This window comes from Geotrypetes seraphini, chromosome 4 (assembly GCF_902459505.1).
Source record: "Geotrypetes seraphini chromosome 4, aGeoSer1.1, whole genome shotgun sequence".
Lineage (NCBI taxonomy): Eukaryota > Metazoa > Chordata > Amphibia > Gymnophiona > Dermophiidae > Geotrypetes > Geotrypetes seraphini.
The window spans coordinates 117,514,599-117,535,046 of NC_047087.1; the positions used below are offsets into that span (position 1 = coordinate 117,514,599).

At 41.3% G+C, this 20,448-nt stretch overlaps 1 protein-coding gene across 9 annotated transcripts in view; it reads left to right on the forward strand.

Annotated features, from left to right (window-relative positions):
* ZBTB20 (zinc finger and BTB domain containing 20) overlaps positions 1-20,448 on the forward strand; it is a 1,614,058-nt gene that overhangs the window by 675,348 nt on the left and 918,262 nt on the right. For all 9 annotated transcript variants that reach the window (XM_033940835.1, XM_033940838.1, XM_033940833.1 and 6 more), the window contains one exon: positions 7,174-7,212. The gene's annotated coding sequence lies outside the window, so the exon portion shown is untranslated. The remainder of the gene's footprint in view (positions 1-7,173; positions 7,213-20,448) is intronic.

The window sequence follows — 20,448 nt, forward strand, 5'->3', positions numbered from 1 at the left end:
CAGACAAAGTTCCATGTGGAAGAAGTGTCACATCAGTGTATTATCATGATTTTTTTACAAAAAATGCGCAGAAAAATGCACAAAATCCGACCTCAGTTGATCTTGGCTGGAACACTCATTCTTCACAACAACGCTCGCCCGCAAATAGTGCTGGGAGGTGTTACCTCATGCTCCCTACAGTCCAGACATGAGTCCAACAGACTTTGACCTTTTTCAAAAGTTGAAACAACCTATGTGTGGACATTGTTTTGCATCTCTGGAAGAGCTTTTTTCTGCCGGTACCCGAGCCATTTGGCAACTGAACAAAAACGGTGTTTTGGATGGAATCATGAAGCTTCCCAGACGTTGGGACTCAGTCATTGCAAAGCAGGGAGACTATATATTTTCCAATGTAATGTAATTTGAAACCTCAATATGTAACCTGTACTAGCAATTTTCTAATGTAATGCAACCTCCTGGAAATGTCCAGCTCTCTTCCAATATAATCCGCTTTGAACCGTAAGGTACAAGTGGAATAGAAATCACTAATGTAATGTAATATATTGAAGGATTGTAAAGAAATACTTGAAAAAAAGAAATAAAACATGTAAATTTAAAAAAAAATAGTGTGCATTATTTATGAAATGACCCTCGTATAATGGTATCTGAATGCCCAGGTTCTGTTATACAATATTAGCATCACATAGGGCTCCTTTTACTAAGGTGTGCTAGCGTTTTTAGCACACGCATCGGATTAGTGCACGCCAGCCAAAAAACTACCGCCTGCTCAAGAGGAGGCAGTAACGGCTACTGCGCGTAGCATTATAGCGCACGCTATTCTGCGCGTTAAGGCCCTAATGCACCTTCAGAAAAGGAGCCCATAGTATCAACATGCCTTACGTTTACATATCTACAATTACATCAGTCATAGACCTGGCATAATGTGGTCATGTAAATACAACAGAGATGCATGTAATTTACAGTATAATATATGTTATGGGGCTCATTTTAAAAAAAGATAGATGTACAAAAGATGGCATAAACCGGCACTTTGACATCTTACTTGTCCATTCAAATTACTTCTTCCTTCCAGGTCAACAAACACACAAAGGCAGAACAGATAAACACATGTAAACAAATACAAATGCAGAAACATGCACACACAGGCATGCTTTTCCCCACTTATTTTAGTCAACCTCTTTTTCTGAATGTGTAATCTAAATACTTTTTTTCATGCTGTTTTGGTTCAACAGTTTTTCAAATAGCATTCAAGTTCTCTTACAGTTCAGGAAAAAAAAATAAGAATGGGCATAATAACAAAAAGGTCTAAGTTCCTTTTTGGTCTAAGGCACCCAAAGTCAGCAGCCGTGAAATGTCCATTCACGGAAAAAAAAAAGTCCAAAATGTGTTGTTTTTTTAGAATGACATACCCGTTAACAGTAAGAAGTAATCCCACTGCTGTACAGCACTTCTTTCAGAATAACTTCATTATTATGTTTAAGGTCCTCAGCGGGCCACCACACACTCAAATCATTTCATAGTGTGGGGCTTTATGCTCCCATTCGTCACTGGACCCGTAACTATGATTATGATTTTTGTTGAAAAAGTTTTTTATATTAATGCTAAAGATACTTAGCTTATGGTTTTGACGCTAGCCGGGAGGGTTCAGAAACATCAGCCACCAACATGTTTCGCCCATGTGACTCTAGGGCTTTATCAAGGCTCCCTCTCCCTATTCAAAAGTAGAAAACATACCTAAGTATGACTAAAACCATAAAGCATAAAATAAGCCAATACTAAATACAAACTCCTACCGTTCATAGTCAGTTTACTTCCGCCATCACGCCTTGTATGAAATGGCGGTCGGGTTCATTCACAGCTGATTTATACGTGACCCAGACGTCGACGTCCCAGGTGTTCAGGGACGTCAGAGTCTGACGTCAAAACTTACGCTATCCATTTCAACATCTATTTTATATATACATTATTTATCTTGAGATAATATACAGAAACCCCAGGATCTAACCTCATATTAGGGATGCCCACTCCAGCTCGTTATTAAGTCCATAAGGGACCACCGTATTAAGGCGATAAATCCAGCGTTGTTCAATGTAATAAAGTCTGCTCTCCCAATCCCCCTCAAAATCTTTCTCAAGTATCTGATCTATAACCCTCCATTTAATATGTTCAATCCCATGGCCCTTATCCAGCCAATGTTGGACAATGGGGGCTTGTACCGCCCTAGTATTGATGCGAGATTTGTGTTCATTGAGGCGCACATTAATAGCTCTTTTGGTGCGCCCCACGTACACCAGATTACAGGGGCATACAATTATGTATACAACCCTCCTGGTTTTACAAGTTGTGTCGGCCCTAGATCTCACCAGGTAACCTCGTTGGGGGTCGATCCATTGAGACCCTTCCAACGTAGATTCACACCATTGGCAATGGTGGCATTTGGTATGATCCACACCAGTCCTGCTGTCATACTGGTTAACCCGTTTATTAAGGGTCTGACCAATGGTTTTACCCCTACGATAGGCAAATAGGGGAAGGTCAGTAAAACACTGGTGGAGATTCAATATGTGCCAATGTTGTTTTATGTGGGAAATCATCACCCCAGATGCTTTTGAAAAAGGGAGGATACATACTAACCGCCCTTCCTCCTGTACTCTAGGGCTTTCCATGAGGAGTAAATCCCGTTGCGCATACCGAGCCCTAAGATAAGCCTGTTTAGTAGAACTCTTAGGATACCCCCGTTCTTGAAACCGTCCTTCTAAATCCTTAGCCACCCTTATGAACTCGACTAACGTGGAACATACCCTCCTGGCTCTCAAATATTGGCTGATAGGGAGGCTATGTTTTAAATGGTAGGGGTGAAAGCTGTCAAAGTGTAAAAGGGTATTGCGAGCCACCTCCTTCCTATACAGAGTTGTTTCAAATGTCATATGATCCCTGCTTATGAGTATGTCTAGAAATTCGATCTTGTCTGTGCTGTATTTAGGAACAAATTGTAAATTGGAGTTCTTAGTATTAATCCACCCAAAAAATTCCTGTAGCCCTTCCTCAGTTCCTTCCCATAAGAAGAAAATGTCGTCCAGATAACATTTCCACAAGGGAATATTTATGAAAAATTCCGAAGGATAGATCAAATCCATCTCAAATTTTCCCATATAAAGGGTGGCTATCGAGGGGGCCAAAGTGGCTCCCATAGCCACACCCTCTACTTGTTGGAAAAAGCTTCCCTTGTATTCAAAGAAACTGTTCTTCAAAACCCACTGAGCTAATTTCATTAAGAAAAAGTTGGGTATTCTAAGATGTTTATCTCTATCATTCAATACTTCTTCAATGACAGTTAAAGCCTCATCCTGGGGGATCTTGGTATATAATGATACCACATCGAGGGTAACTAGAAAGACCCTGCCATGGGGTACCATAACATCCTGGAGAGTCCTAAGTAAGTGGGAGGAATCTTTGAGATACGATGACACCTTGGCTGCTTCTTCCCTAAGGAAGACATCCAGGAACTTGGACAGAGGTTCTAACAGACTGTCTCTCGTGTTAACTATGGGTCTACCTGGGGGATTAGTAAGACGTTTATGAATCTTAGGAACAAAGCGGATAGAGGGGGTCCTGGGATGTTTTTCCAGCAAAAATTGATATTCCTTCATGGTTATATGGCCCAATTCATAATGTTGGGTAATGTAAGTAAAAATATCTTTCATGAGCTGGCCAGTGGGATCTTCAGACAACTTAATGTACGCTATCCTATCATTAAGTTGTCGTTCTGCTTCCATTTGATATTGTTGTATATCTTGGACCACAATAGAACCCCCCTTATCAGCTTTTGTAATTACTATCTGATCCATGTCCCTGAGTTGACATATTGCCAAATGTTGTTGGTATGATAAATTATATTGTTTTTTCAAAAACTTAGAGGATGTCTCATATTTAGTGATACCATCCAGTACCAAATCCTTAAAAGTGGTCAGGATCGGGTCCATCAGTCCTGGAGGGACCCACTTAGATTCATTTGTAATGACGGAAAGATCTTCCCCTTCAAAGGGTTCCTTGATGGATGCAAAGAAAATTTTAAGGCTCAATTTCCTGATGAATTTGTGAAAAGCTATTTTTAATTGGAAAAAGTCAGGTTTTTCCTGGATCACATAACCCAGTCCAAGCTGTAAAACTTCCATTTGATCCGATGTAAGGATTATGGTGGACGACAGGTTAATGACTAGGGAGGTTGTTTCGCTTTTGTTCCTCTGCCTCTGGTTTGGCCCCGTCCTCTGTTCCTGGACCTGGTGTTCTGCGTCCTCAGGGTTTGATGTCCTTCGTCCCCCGACGTCCGGCTGGTAGAGGATTCCCCAGATTCCCCACTTGTTCCTTCTGATTCATCAGTGGATGGTGGCATGTTGGTGGCTGATGTTTCTGAACCCTCCCGGCTAGCGTCAAAACCATAAGCTAAGTATCTTTAGCATTAATATAAAAAACTTTTTCAACAAAAATCATAATCATAGTTACGGGTCCAGTGACGAATGGGAGCATAAAGCCCCACACTATGAAATGATTTGAGTGTGTGCTGGCCCGCTGAGGACCTTAAACATAATAATGAAGTTATTCTGAAAGAAGTGCTGTACAGCAGTGGGATTACTTCTTACTGTTAACGGATAAGTCATATGGGAATACTCTTCTTTCAAAAAGTGGTGATTTGGGTGCCTAGAGTCTCGTTTTTTTAGAATGGCCACGAATTTGGACTTGGAGGATGAGATGTACAGTGTTGGCATCTATGAGACAAACTGTTTTTTTTCTGTTACATAGAGCATTATGGACCCCTGCTCGATTACAAAAATTGGATAGCTCTAAGTCTAATAAATGTTGGCACTGTCATCTCGAAGCAGGGACTTTAGATCATTTATTATTCTATTGTCCATTTATTATGAATTTCTGGAAATCAGTTTGGGACCGAATTAATTGTTTATTAGATAACCCAGTGGCATTATCATATGATACTGTGCTATTTGGTATGGCAATGAGAGCAAAAAGTCAGATTTCTACAAATAATAACAAATTATTACTTATAATGATAATGATTGGGGTTGCCATTCAACAAATTACGTATAATTGGAAAAATTTGAGTAGATTAAATTATAATTTCTGGTGGAATTCCTTATGTCATGTTTATAAAATGGAAAGATTTATTGCAATACAGCGCGTTTTTTTCAGGAAATTTCAGAATGTGTGGGAGCCATTTACAAAGTATTGTACCGATTAGATGACATTTTATTTTATTTTTTTCCCTTAAATTTACAAGTTTGATTGTGAGGGGGGGAAGGGAGGGTAAATTTATTGTTACATATTGTATAAGGTATTGATTATATGATAAGAAAGGGTGGGAAGGGTGGGAGATAAGAGCATATTATTTTGTACCATTGATGATTATTAAGTGTTATATTTATTGTTAATTTGTTTGGATATATTGTTACACTTATTGTAAATTTGAAAATGAATAAAGAATTAAAAAAAAAAAAAGAATGGCCTACCTGTAAGTTCAGACATTTAATCACCCAGACCGCCACTGCATATATCTTTAAAACATATTCCTGATCAAAAATTTACCCAAGTCCCAAACACCCAAACCAAGACCTTTTAGGCGTAGGAGGGGCCAATCCTTCACCTAACAGCATGATTCTCTAAGCACCAGTTAGAGAATCGTGGAACCCGTTCCCACCTCCCCTGTGAAGACTACAGCAGGAGGGATGCCCAGTCCCTCCTGCCGGACACCACTGAAGCCACCCGCAATGGGGTGGGCTTTGAGATCTGAAAGGGTGGTGGTGTCTGGCAGGAGGGACTGGGCATCTCTCCTGATGGTGATCATTTGGGGGCTCGGGAGGGCAGTCCGGCAGGAGGGACTGGGCATCGCTCCTGCAGTAGCCTTCCCGGGGGGGGGGGGGCAGGTTGCCGGAGCCGCTAAGCTGATTATGGTAGCCACGAACAACTCAGCGGCAAGCCAATTGGAACTTATACCAGTTTTGACTTCATCTAAGTCAAAACGTATAAGTTCCGTCCAGGCAATCTCATCAAACTTTCAATTATCACTGCAGAACAACTAAGTTTGGTAGGCCCACATCCCACCCACCTCCTGCCCTAACTACTCCTCGAAAAATGCCCCTTTTCGCTCTGGACTCACAGCAGATGTCAGAGACCTAAAATGCCTCTAGATACATCTAAAAATCCATTTCCATTATCGGCACTTGGACGACCTGTCTTTTAGGTTGTCCAAGTGCTGACTTAGGTGGGTTTTTAGACATCTTTTTGTTTCGATTATGAGCCCCTAAATGTCCAGGCATTGATATTGAGCTGGCAGTGGTCAGCATTTTGCTGACTGCCTCTGGCTTCATTCCTGGATATTCGAAGCCACTGGCATTAAATATATTCAAGTTTTGGTGAACTGCTTAAATCAGGACTGTGTTTTATGCGGTCCTATTTATGTGGTTATCTTAACCCCCCCCCCCTCTTTTACAAAAGTGTAGCACTTGCCACGGCGGTAACAGCTCCAACACTCATAGAGTTTATAATAGCGTAGGAGCTGTTACCGCCATGGCCGGCACTATGAATTGTGCTACGCTTTTGTAAAAGGTGAGGTTAGCTGGTTAAGGGCTGAATCTTGCCAACGGATATGTGTTGGCCCTGACCCCAGAGTGTCCACAAAGTAGCTGGGTTCAGCTTAGATACTAACCAAACATTTGCAGTGGCTCTGTCTGGTTAAATGCCACTGAATATGGCCTGTTAACTCCAGACAAGTGATTTAAATGGCCAGAAGCCATTTCTGGTCATTTAAATTGCTTTGAATATCAACCCCTAGATTTTTAGTTCATGTTTGGTTTAACTCCTGCTCATACACACTATTTTAAAAAAATAAAAAGTTTTACTGGATTTGCTTTTCTGATCTTTGCTACATCTCAATTATGAACCTTATTAATGTAGACTTGAGGACCTAAATATGTGTATCCTGGAGGCAAGGAAAGAGAGATAGGGGTTTGATAGAAATGTGTACCTTTCATGAAAACTACAAGTGTGTTACAACAAACCAACATTTTATGATGGCCAAGAATTATGAGTAGCTAGGATTTATGAATAAGAAAAAAGAAGGGCATGTAGTTCAGAATTAAACTACTTTTTTTTTCTCAACAGGGTGCAGTAAATGCCTTAAATTATCTCCAAGTAAAAAGGGTAAGTGCAAAACAAGTAATATTAGAATTCAAAAAGATATGGGTTAGGAACAGAAAACATATCACATATCAAGTTTCAAGTTTATTTAAAATTTATTATACCGCCTACTTGAGATTTCTAGGCGGTGTACAAAAATGCCATAACAATATACCAATAAAAGTGTAATTTAATCTAAAACAGACCAAGGGAAAAAAATGATTCAAGGACAATAAAACAAGCAGGAACAAAAGGAAAAGAGGGGATAGGAACTCCAATTAATAGAAAGAAAACACTTAAAGGGAAAAACAGAAGGGTGGGGAAGAAATACTAAAAAAATTTTTCTAAAAACTAAGTCGTCCTTAAAAGGACAGCTTAGGTTACAAAGGCATCATGGAATAAGAATGTCTTTAGCATTTCCTTAAATTTGATCAATGATGTATTTTCCTGCAAGTGGTTGGGGATACTGTTCCAAAGAAAAGGAGCACTTACAGAAAAGATCATGTTCCTCATTGTACTAATATGTTTCAGTGAGGGAATAGTGAGATGATTATGTGCGGTGGATCAGAGGGTCCTTGACTGATTATAAGGGATAAGTAAGTTGTTAATAAATTCTGGCTGACTATTTGCTTTCGTTTTAAAGATTAGTAGTAGAATTTTATAAGTGATCCTATGCTCTATAGGTAACCAATGAGCTTTGGACAAAACAGGTGTAACATGATCATATTTCTTTGCATTGAATAAAATTTTTACTGCAGTATTTTGAACCATTTGAAGCTTGTTTATTTCTTTTTTTGTGATGCCCTTAAGAAGGGCATTGCAGTAATCTAAGCATGAGATGACCAGTGAATGGATTAGAATATTCAAAGACGCGGGCTCTAATAATTTTGCTAGAGTTTTAATCATGCGTAGTCGATGAAAGCAACGTTGGACCACTGTGCTGATATGTTGGTGATAAGTAAGTTTGCAGTCGAAGGTGACTCCTAATACTTTTAAGGAAGGTACAGCTTTAATAGAGAGATTTTTGAGTTTAAGAGGGGTTAAAAGTGAGGGACCATCTTTGAAAGGAAAGATCATTAATTTTGATTTATTTATATTCAAGGAGAGCATGTGCGCATCGAGCCAAGAATTAATCTTTTCTAGTTTTTTGTTAATAATGATAATTTCATTCGGGTTATTTAGGTCTATTGAACATCATCTGCATAGGCAAACGTTGTGAAACCAATAGATTGGCATAGAGTTAGTAGAGGAGCTAAGAAGATATTAAAAAGCAAAGGGGGGTGGGTATACCGTAATCTGTTGTGAAAGAGTCTGAAAAGGTTGAGTTAAATACAACCTTAGAAATCCAATCTGTGAGAAAAGAAGAAAACCAGTCAAGGACTTAGTCTGTAATGCCAACGTCTTGTAATCGTGATAGGAGAAGGTTATGGTCAATAGTGTCAAAAGCCGATGAGAGATCTAATGAGATAAGTAACACAGACCGATGATGGTCTAAGTCAGGGATCTCAAAGTCCCTCCTTGAGGCCGCAATCCAGTCGGGTTTTCAGGATTTACCCAATGAATATGCATTGAAAGCAGTGCATGCACATAGATCTCATGCATATTCATTGGGGAAATTCTGAAAACCCGACTAGATTGCGGCCCTCAAGGAGGGACTTTGAGACCTCTGGTCTAAGTGATAAAGAATTTTAGTAGTTAGCCCGATAAGAGAGAGTTCAGTTGAGTGGTGTTGGCGGAATCCAGTCTGATTTGGGTGGAGAACGTTAGTTTGTTCGATGAAGTCTGAAATTTGTCAGAAAACAGTTTTCTCAACAAGTTTTGCCAGAAATGAAATATTTGCGATTGGGCGATAATTCGAGATGTTGAGTGAGCTAACTTTGCGGTCTTTCAGTATTGGATAAATGATGGATTCTTTCCACCTTTTTGGGACTGTTCCAGTACCCAAACCGGTATGTACCAAGTTTAAAATGTCCTGACCAAAAAATGAGAAAAAACGTTTTAGTATAAAAGGTGGAAGAATCTCAGAGTTGGAACCTTTTGAGTTTAATGAGTTCAAAGTTTTCTGGAGATCTTGGAGAGTAGGTAAAGAAAATCTTATACATTTTGAATATGGAAGCACCGTAGGTGGTGATACAATTGATGAAACTTCTGAATTAACTGGGGTTGAGATTTCTTTAGAGACGCTTGTTTGTGGAAATGAGGTTCTAATGCTTTGAATTTTATTGATAAAGTAAGAGGCGATAGCTTGAGCTGTTGGGATTGAAGTGGATGATTGTTGCTCAGACTTCTGCGTTGTAAGAGATCTGACAATTGCGTATAATGTAGAGGAATTCCTAGCTTTTTTTATTTGTTTGGAGTAGTATTCTTTTTTATAATTTTATATTTTATTCATTTTCACATCAAAGATCAAAAAAGAGAAAACTTTGATACAGGCAACAAAATACTTTCAGGAAATTATTATCAGACATAAATTCCAGTACAATGATCATAGTCCACATTGGGGGAGAGTGAAATCATACACAATCAAGGGTAGTTGAATTAAAGAAAAATTAAACTTGGTCATATTACATATGCCTCAAATATACAGGGTTCTTTGGTTAATTACATTAGGGCCTAAGTAGTTGTAATTATAGAGGGGTCAGGAGCCCTAATGGCAGCCTTACCTTCCAAGAAAAATTGCAATTGTTCTGGATCATAAAAGATATACTTATTAGTTTGGTAGGTAATACAACATTTACAAGGAAACCTAAGTTGAAAGGTTGCTCCCAAATCCAAAACTGACTGACGAAATGTCAGAAATTTTTTTATGTCTAAGCTGCGTCCACTTTGAAACATCAGGAAAGATTGCAATTTTATGATTGTAAAATTCAATATTCTCAGTTCTATAGTAAAGACAAAGAAGATCTTCTTTATTTTGTAAGAAAACAAACGTTACTAACAAAGTAGCTCTCGCTGAAATCTCAATCCGTGAAGATTCTAACATCCCAGTGAGATCTAATTCTCGGGATGGATAGTTGTCTTGTCCTTATCCTCTTCAACTATGTTAAGATAATATAATTTTTGCAATGGTGGCATATTTGTCTCTGAAAATTTCAAAACTGAAGTCAAGAAAGAGTGAAAAAGTTCTCTCGGTGATAGTATTCTTGATACAGGAAAGTTTAAAAGTCTCAAGTTTAAATTTCTATTTGCATTTTCTAAATTTTCAATTTTCCTGATCATTAAATTTTTCTCCTTCATTTGAGAATTTGATACACGTTTTATTTCAGAGATAGTCTTCTCAATGTTATCCATTCTAGTTACTTGTTGTTGAATTTTCTCTTCACAATTATTAATTTGAACTGCAGTTTTTTGAGATGAGGAAATAAATTGGGAGCATACCTGGTGAAGGCTCTCCATGGCTCCCCACAACGCCTCCATATCCACCACTTTCGGCTTAATCAGGGGTTTCAGAGGTTGAAGTGGAGAAAAAACTCCATTTCCCACACTCTTTGCTCCCTGAACGCCTCCTCCTCCCTCTGCCGATTGCTGGTAACCCGGCATAGCTTGTTCCACCTCCAGGGTCAAAGGCAGCATCATCGGGTCCAACAGGGATTCACTCCCCGACGTCTCCCGCTGACCCGCAGGACTGCCTGACATCATCCCAGGACGGGGAGGGATTACAGGACCCAGCGGGCTCAGCGAAAAATCACTGTCCAGTTCCGAGGTCTGCCCCCCTCGGAAAGCGGATTCGCCCGAACCAAGAGGAACAGCAAAAGCTGTTATTGCTGTCTGGCGTATTGTCCCCGAGGCAGAAGAAGCCGGGAGATCACTCCTCTGTTTCCCCCTACACTTCGGCATTCCTTGACACGAAACCAGTAAGTAAATCTCCAAAATTGAGCTAAGAACGCCGATGAAAGGGGAGCCTCTTACAATACGTCTGTCCCTGACGCCATCTTGATTTCCTCTCACCTTGTAGTATTCTTTTTTAAATTTATCAATTTCTGATTTGTAATAGTTGGCTTGTTCTTTGAATTTATTTAAATTATGTAATTTATTATGTCTCTATTTTCTTTCCAGAGAGCGTAACTGTTTTTTGATTAGCAATAAGTTGGAGTTATACCAGGGGTTTTTCTGCTTACGTGGGGAAATGTGTTGAGTAGAGATGGGAGCAACTGTATCTAGAAGTTTATCCATGAAGTTAATTTCTCCTCAATAGAAGCTTCTGGCATTTGTGCAATGTTAGATTGAAAATGGGAGGAAATGGTTGTGTCGTTTAATTTTGAATAATCACGAGAGCATATGGTCTTGGGGCTGATGTTTAGTAATTTAAGTTTAGTAACCTTGGAAAAAGAAATAAAAAAATGATCGGTCCAGGGCAAGATTTAATTTGGAAATAATCTTTCTGCGAAGTTGGTACGAGGATCATGTCTAATGAGTGTCCAGCTATATGTGTGGGACATTGTAACAGAGGAGAAAGATTTAGGTTCTTCAGTAATGTCAGTAATTCTGAGGTGACATGGTTAGAAAGATCATCAAAATGAACATTAAAGTCACCTAAAATAACTGGGTTAAAAGAAGAAATGCAGAATTCAAAAACAACTGATTGAAGCAGCTTTAAGGTTTGACTACTAACCGCAGGAGGGAGTGGTAAATAATCTATAGGGGAACCAAAATTTAAGCTGAATTGAAGATATTCCAAAATGCTGTTATCAACGGAAAATTCTAAGTTTGTAATTAGGCCTTCCCGGTAGATTATAGCTAACTAAGCCACCTCCTTTTTTTACCTTTTCGATGATTGTATTGGTACAGTATCCTGAAGGGCAGGTGCGAGAGAGGTAACTTTCTTCTCCATCAACTAACCAGGTTTCAATAATGCAAAGCAGATCAAATTCATTTTGTAACACAGTATCATGAAGGAGATGGTATTTAGATTTTAACAAACGAACATTGATAAGACCGAAGTAGAATGAATTTGGAAGAGAGGGAGGAGAAAGAATGGGAGAAGAATGATGAATTAAGTTATATTTGTGAAATCGAGGGGGACGGTACCCTAATTGAACTGGAATTTTGAAGGAAGAGGGAGTCATAATATCTGTGCAAGTATTTTGTGCAAATGGAAGAGACGAGTAGAGATTCAAGGGGTGAAAGAAGGCTAAGAGACCTATGGTGCAAAGCCAAATAAGGCTACACGAAGGAGGCACACGAAGGAGCGCACTAAGGAGCATTACCTGCTCCTTAAGCATGCTCCTTTGGAGTGCGCCGCAAGCAAGTCCAGTAAATAGCACATGTGCTGGCACATACACTTAGTGGGCGGAGTCAGAAGCGCCACCACTTTGCGGCGGCAGGAGAAGTAGATTCAGAGAACAGACTGTAAAAGCAAGACAAGATAAATGTTAACCATTCAAATGCATACAAGGACAAATCATAGTTAAAACAACAGTTACTTACAAAGGCAGAACATGGGTAAAAACAGCAAGGAACAAGACTGTTCTTGGCTGGGTTTTAAAATTGTGAAGTATGGAACAGTTAAAAATAAAGTGCAATGAGTGCTTGAAAATGAATAGCTTTAAGAGCGTGCGCCGCAAGCAAGTCCAGTAAATAGCACATGTGTTGGCACGTACACTTAGTGGGCGGAGTCAGAAACGCCGCCGCTTTGCGGTGGCAGGACAAGTAATTCAGAGAGCAGAACTTAGTGGGCGGAATCAGAAGCACCGCCGCTTTGCGGTGGCAGGAGAAGTAGAATCAGAGAGCAGAATTGCTGGGCTCCCACTTCTGACAGGCTCCCCAAGGTGAAATCCCCTCTTCCCAACTTGGTTCCCAGCCTCTGGCAGCCCAGTCCGCGAACTGCATTCAAACCTTGGTGACCTAAATATAAACTGAGGTAAACTTTTTTTTCTCCCAACAAGGAGGAAGAAAGGTTGACTCAAATATAAACCACGGGAGGTTCATATTTAAGTGCCCTGCTTTGCACCCAGCCCTCCTTTCCTTCCTAATGAGCCCCCAATGCCAACTACAGGCTTGCCTGAAGCCCTGGTGATCTATCAATGAGCAGGGACATGAGCAATCCTTTCTGCGTCCTGTACCAGCCGACTCTAAACCACGCTGCCTCCCTCCCGCCTCCCTGACTCCTGCAGACCTTACCTTTAAAGCCCTGGTGGTCTAGTGGTGAAGCGGGACAGGATCAATCTTCCTATGCTCCTGTCCTGTGAGAGCCGCAATCAAAAATGCCTGCTGCAAGTTCTTGGTGCAGTCTCGCGAGTTCCCACAGTCTTGCAATACTGCAACGGGACCTCGTGGCAGGCATTTTTGATTGTGGCTCTCATGAGGCAGGAGTGTAGGAAGATCACTTGTGCCTAAGGTTAACATATGGCTCCAGAAAAAGGAGGACGGATTGAGACATCTGGGTTTTACTTTCATTGAAAGCAATGGAAGTAAAACCCATATATCTCAATCCGTCCTCCTTTTTCTGGAGTTATTTGGTAACCTACTCCTGCCCCAATTCACTGCTATACCACCAGGATTTTAAAGGTAAGGTCTACAGGGGTCAGGGTGGCGGAAGGAAGGCAGGATGGATCTCTCCCTTCCCAGCTCACAGGTGGACCACCGAGACTTCACGTAGGCCCACGGGAGGCCTGCATCAGGTCCAGGAAGGGGGGAAGGGGGTAAAGACCAGAGGACCCAAATATAAACCAAACCTCCATTTTTGGGCCCAAAAATCTGAGTTTATATTTGAGTATATACAGTATATTGATGCTTACTACTACTAAAGCCTCTCTGTTCCTTTGCCATCACTGTTTGGGAAAAATTGTTTGTCTAGCAAAGTCCTGTATTTTTGCAGTACAGTAAATATGAATTATTGGAATACCTAAAAGATCTTTATATCATAGATTTATATGTCTATGTTTCATTTTTCTCTAAATCTTTAAAATCAGTTTTGATAAAATGGGAGATCCTCGGTTTCAGTTATTTGTTAATAATGAATAGGGGGGAAAGAATGTGGAAAGATGCAGTGACTTCACTTGAGAGATAAGCATTATATTTAAGTTGAAAGTGAATTTTTTTTTCCCTGAACCTACCCTTTTCACAGCAATTTCGTATCTGACCTACCAGGGAGTACCATAGCTTAACTCCTGCGCAAAAGAAAGTCCTTTTACCAGTCTCAATGAGTCTTGGGTTCACGGGCGTCTTCAGTAAGGCTAAACTCTCAGAACGCAAAGATCTTTTTGGTGTATAACTGAGAATATTACTTTTAAATAGTTCTGGGATATTTCCATACAGAAATTGATAACAAATCATCACTGCTTTATGTTGGACTCTGAAGGCGACCGGAAGCCAATGTAATTTTTTGAGATATGGTGAAATATGGTTACATTTAGACACACCCATGATCAAGTGTGCTGCTGCATTCTGTATAACCTACATGGAGCAATTATCTCAAGCTGTGACTGTTATTTTTTCTACTTTTGATATATACATATGTGCATGTGTAGCAAGAAATTCCAAAGTTGCTGAAAGCCCAAGTTAATGGATGTGTCTGTCTCTGCATTTGGGAAACTATATATACTTGAAGAAGGTTGAGGCTAATAGGAAATACAGACGATAAAATCTAAGCAATGAAAACTATTAAATCTAGATAATTAATTTAAATAATTAATTAATTACACACACTATTTAAGTATTGAAACATCTGTATTGTATCTCATGTATCCCTTCTAGGATATTCATATTCAGTTATTCAAAACTCTTCTTATATGGGTCCCAATGCATTCCCAATATCATTTTCACTGCCTTCCTCTGGATCGCTTCAAATTCTCTTACATCTTTAACAACTGAACTCAATATTCAGAACTGAACACAATATTCCAAGTGTGGCCTCACCAGTGATTTGTAAAAGGGTATTAACACCTCAATTTTTCTGCTGGTGTTTCCTCTCTCTATACAGCCCAGCATCCTTCTGGCTATGACCAATGCTCTGTCACATTGTTTTGCTGGTATGAGATCATCAGATACTATCACCCCAAGGTTTCTCTCCTTGTCCGTGCATATCAGCTTCTCACCCCTAGCATAGGGGATGATTCCGTACAAACGTAAGGAAGTTCTTCTTCACCCAGATAGTGGTAGAAAACTGGAACGCTCTTCCGGAGGCTGTTATAGGGGAAAACATCCTTCAGTGATTTAAGACAAAGTTAGACAAGTTCCTGCTGAACCAGAACGTACACAGGTAAGTCTAGACTCAAGGCACTTGTCTTTGACCTAAGGGCTGCCGCATAAGCGGACTGCTGGGCACGATGGACCACTGATATGACCCAGCAGCGGCAATTCTTATGTTCTTATGGAATGGTAACTTTATAAGAAGACATCTGACAGTTTTACAACTTAGAAGCAAAGTAGATTTCATCAGATAAAAGTAAATTTTTAACCAGGTTTTGAACTGGATTAGCCACTTTGGGACAGGAGATCTTTCTCAAAGCCACAGTATGTGGCTCCCTTGAGCTGAGGCTATATAAACCAGAAAGGTCTTGCCTATAGCCTCAGACGAGGACTTTTAGCCCTAACCCTGAGGACCTAGATTGATCCTCTGGAGTTTAAAAGACTTGGGAGGCTATACTACAGGGTTCTCAGAAATTTTATAGCTGAAGAATGTGAGCCATGGTTAAGATCCTGTTATAATGCCCTTGTATCATTTTATGGTACGGTCGCACCTCAAATACTATGTGCAGTTCTGGTTGGCGTATCTCAAAAAAGATATAGCAGAATTAGAAAAGGTACAGAGAAGAGTGATGAAAATGATAAAAGGGACGGGATGACTTCCCTATGGGGAAACGGCTCTTCAGCTTGGAGAAGAGACAGCTCAGGGGTGATATGACAGAGATCTATAAAATACATAGTGGAGTGGAAAGGATAGATGTAATCACTTATTTACTCTTTCCAAAAACACTAAGGGCTTCTTTTACGAAGGTGCGCTAGCATTTTTAGCGTGCGCTACACGGAAAATACTATGCTCTATGGAGGTGTTAGCGTCTAGCCCTAAGACTAGAGGGCTTGCAATGAAGCTACTAAATAGTAGATTTAAAACAAACTGGAGAAAACATTTCTTCACACACGTAATTAAACTCTGGATAATTTCCTAAAAGAGAAGTCCATAGGCCATTATTGAGATGGCTTGGGGAAATCCACTGCTTATTCCTAGGATAAGCAGCATAAAATCTTTTGTACTACTTGGGATCTATCTAGGTGCTTGGGACCTGGGTTAGCCACTGTTGGAAAAAGGATACTGGGCTTGATGGTCCTTTGGTCTGTCGCAGTATGGCAGTTCTTATGTTCTTATAATACTTGTAATACAGTGGAACCTGTGCATTTGGAATCTGAGTTTATATATGAATCAATATACTCTGAACCTAGGATTGTGCAATACTAATCAAAATTATCTGACCTGGACTGAACTGTGAGTGTTGTTGGTATGGTCTGCTGCGAATTCTGGATTATCACTAAGCACTGTGGTTGAGACATGCTATGTATTTAATTAAGTTAATGCAAGTGTAATTAATCAATGTTCCATCCTGCTGTTGAAAATAAATCCTGAGTTAAACCCAAGAAGAAAACTGTGTTCAATAACTGTGGCTATCAAAGTTAACATAGACTAGAGGATTGTGAGGTTCAGCTTTCACAATGGTTTATTCCTTTAAACTTGCAGCTGATTTCTTGTAAAACCTTTCTCTATTGATTGCTTATTGTGGGGGGGGGGGGTTTGGTGGGGGGTGGAGGAGGGCAGGGATGCAAGTTTATCCTGGGGAACACTATGCATACAGGTTTGAATTGCATTGACCCATGGACAAATTTATCTCCTTCCTTGCAATATCTAGCTCTATCCCCTTCCTGTTCCCGCAAGTTCTTCCCCTGTTCCTGCCCCATGCCTGCAAGCTCTGTCCTCATCTGCACAAGCCTTGAATACTTATGATTTTTAAGTGTTTGAGGCTTGTGCAAATGAGGACAGAGCTTGCAGGGATGGAGCAGGGACAGGGACAGGGACAGAACTTGAGGGAATGGAATGGGGAAGAAGAAAGATCCCACGGGAATGAATTTGTCCCCATGTCATTCAGCTTCAAGTGCACGTAACAGTAGATTTCTAAATAGCCTGCAACAGCTGTTGTGCAATTATTTGTTCTCTCCAGGGGACTATTTTAGAACCCCTTTCTAAAATGGTGGATCATTTTTTGAAACCTGAGGTAGCTAAGGCCAAGTCTTTTGTTCTGGATACCACACATTTCTTGAATCAAATTAGATCTGTTAATATACAACAATCTGACCTTTTGGTAACTCTTGACTTGGAAGCCTTGTACAGCAATATTCTCCAACAGGAGGCCCTTAACATTGTTGATCGCACATTGTCCCTTTTGCCTCAGGATGCCCGCATACCCAAGTCTTTTGTAATGGCCCTGTCCTCCCTGGTTCTGCAAAAAAAAAATTTTTTGAGGTACAAGGGGAATTCTATCTTCAGACCCATGGAGTGGCCATGGGTACAGCCATGGCTCCTAGTGTTGCTAATTTGTATGTTACAGCTTTTGAGGAAGAGCACTTGTATACCTCCCCTTGGCTTGTATCCATCTCCTTATGGGTGAGGTATATTGATGATGTGTTCCTCATTTGGTCCGATTCTGCAGAAAAGTTTCAACAATTTCTAACATGGTTAAACTCATTGGACAGACATGTAAAATTTACAGCTGTGATTGATAACAACTCTGTTACCTATTTGGACACTGTGGTCACTAAAACATCTCATAATTTGACAACCACGGTTTATAGGAAAGGCACTGATCGCAACATGTATTTACATTACTCTAGTTGCCATCCCACCAGGTTAAAACAATCTTTGCCTGTGAGCCAGTTCCTCAGAGTTTGTCACATTTGCTCCACTACTGCTGAGTTTAAAGTGCAGGCTAAGCTACTGACTCAGCAATTCAGGGCCAGAGGATACCCTCAATGGGTCATTAAAAAATGCTTATTATAGAGCTCGGTATGCTAATCTGGAGCTCCTTCTCAACCCGCAAACCAAGATCATTTCTGATAGACAAACCTGTGTTATTTCATTCTCTGACAAAGCACAGCAAGTGGCTCAGATTGTCAACCAACACTGGCATATCTTGCAGGTTCACCCCCTTTCAGAGATCCTCCTTGAATTGCCTACTCTCGCCCACAAGAATTTAGGTAATCTTTTGACTGGGGCTTTTACCAACAGTGACTATGTGAATGGAAGTCACAGTGCTTGTGGCCAGTTGTAACATGTGTTGTAACTCTCTCTCGATCTCTAGTTGGCACCATCCTCACACCTATCGTGAATACAAATTGAGGAATCATACTAACTGTTTATCCCAATGGGTGATATATGTCATCATGTGCCCTTGTCAGCTGGTGTATGTGGGGCGCACCAGCAGAAATATCAAGACTAGATTATTGGAGCATAAGAGCAGACTCAACACCGGTACTCTATCTGCTCCTATGGTTCCTCATTGTATAGAAAAGGGCCATGATTTTTATGATTTATCATGGTTTATCATTGAACAAATTCCATGCAATTTTATGGGAGATAAAGTGGCCCGTATTCAGTTACAGGAACAATTTTGGATCTTCCACTTTAACAATGTACAACCCCATGGACTCAATGATAGTATCGAGTGGAATACTATATACTGTGATTTTTCGTGTCAGCTGTTTGATTGGTTCTCATCGTCATGACGTCTTCCTGCTCTGTTTAAAGCACGGCGTTCGTGCGGTTCTGTTTAGCTCCACCCTCCTCTCAGCTAGTTTTGTGTTCCAACTGCTGGTCAATTTGGACGACGTTGGTTACTCTCCTGCCTCTAGTTTGGCTATGGGTTCCTGATGAAGGGACTTTTTGTCTCCGAAACTGGGCTTAGTTGAACCTAAGAATCTTCTCTTCAGGAAGCACAGTGAATATGTTCTCCTGTTTGGATTACAGACATTTGGATCAACTATCAAGCCAAGTCTGTGTTTATTTTTTTTGGGAGTTGGCTGAGGGGGGTTCTCAAAGTAGTACTCCTGCATGTTTACAGCACCTGTGTGATTTACAAAGTTTTATCACTCAGTTATTTGCACAATTACCTTATTTAAGCACACGTGAGGTGTCCAGTGATGGTGTGCAGGAACGGGTTGGTCAATCTGAGCCTTTCATATTGAGCGCTGGAGGTTTTCTCTTATCGCTGACCCTACACACTAGTGCTGCCCGATTCACGATTCGAATCGGTTCACCGATTCACTTCGGGTGAATCGATTCGAATCGGATCAAAACAAAAAAAAACGGCTTCCCGATTCGCCTGACCCTCCCCCCCTCACCCCTAAAGCAGTCGAGAAGTGCTGCTGTTGGCTTCCCCCCCCCCCCCCGGCTTCTGGCTTCCACCCCGTCAGAGGAGGGGCGGGACCGCGACGGAGGAACCAGCTCCGAAGCGGTACTAAGATCGCTAACACGGCGATCTTGTTTGCAGGTTGTTCTGGCTGGAAGGTAAACAGTGCGGGGAGGCCAAGGGGGGGGAAGCGAAAGTCAGGGGGGTGAAAGCTGGATGCCCGGGGGGGGGAGTGAGCAGTCCTTCAGGGTGGGACAGGCAGGCAGCCCTTCAAAGGGGGGTGGACAGGCCTTCAGGGGTGGGATAGGCTTTCAAGGGGGGACAAGCCTTCATGGGGGAGGCAGACCTTTAAAGGGGGGGACAGGTCTTCAAGGGGGGACAGGCCTTTAGGGGGGACAGGCAGGCCTTCAGGGGTGGGATAGGCTTTCAAGGGGGGATAGGCCTTCAAGGGGGGGACAGGCAGGCCTTCAGGGTTGGGATAGGTCTTCAAAGGGGGGACAAGCCTTCAAGGGGTGAGGCAGGCCTTCAAAAGGGGGGAAAGGTCTTCAAGGGGAGGACAGGCAGCCTTCAGGGGTGGGATGCAGACCTTTAATGGGGGGGACAAGCCTTCAAGGGGGAAACAGGCCTTCAGGGATGGTGGCACAGGCCTTTAGGGGTGGGGTGCAGGCCTTCAGCGGGGGACAGGCCTTCAAGGGGGGGACAGACCTTCAGGGGAGGAGGGCCCTGGTATAGAAGTACACGGAGGGAGGGAAGGGGGGTTCAAAGAGATGTGCTTATGCCGGACTTTGGGGAGGAAGAAATGGGTCTGAAAATAGATGAGAGGGAGAGAGATGATGGACAATGGGATTTAGGGAGAAAAGGAACAGAAAGGAAGAGAAGTTGGACACAAGGCATGGTGTGGAGGGGGGATAGAGATACTGGATAG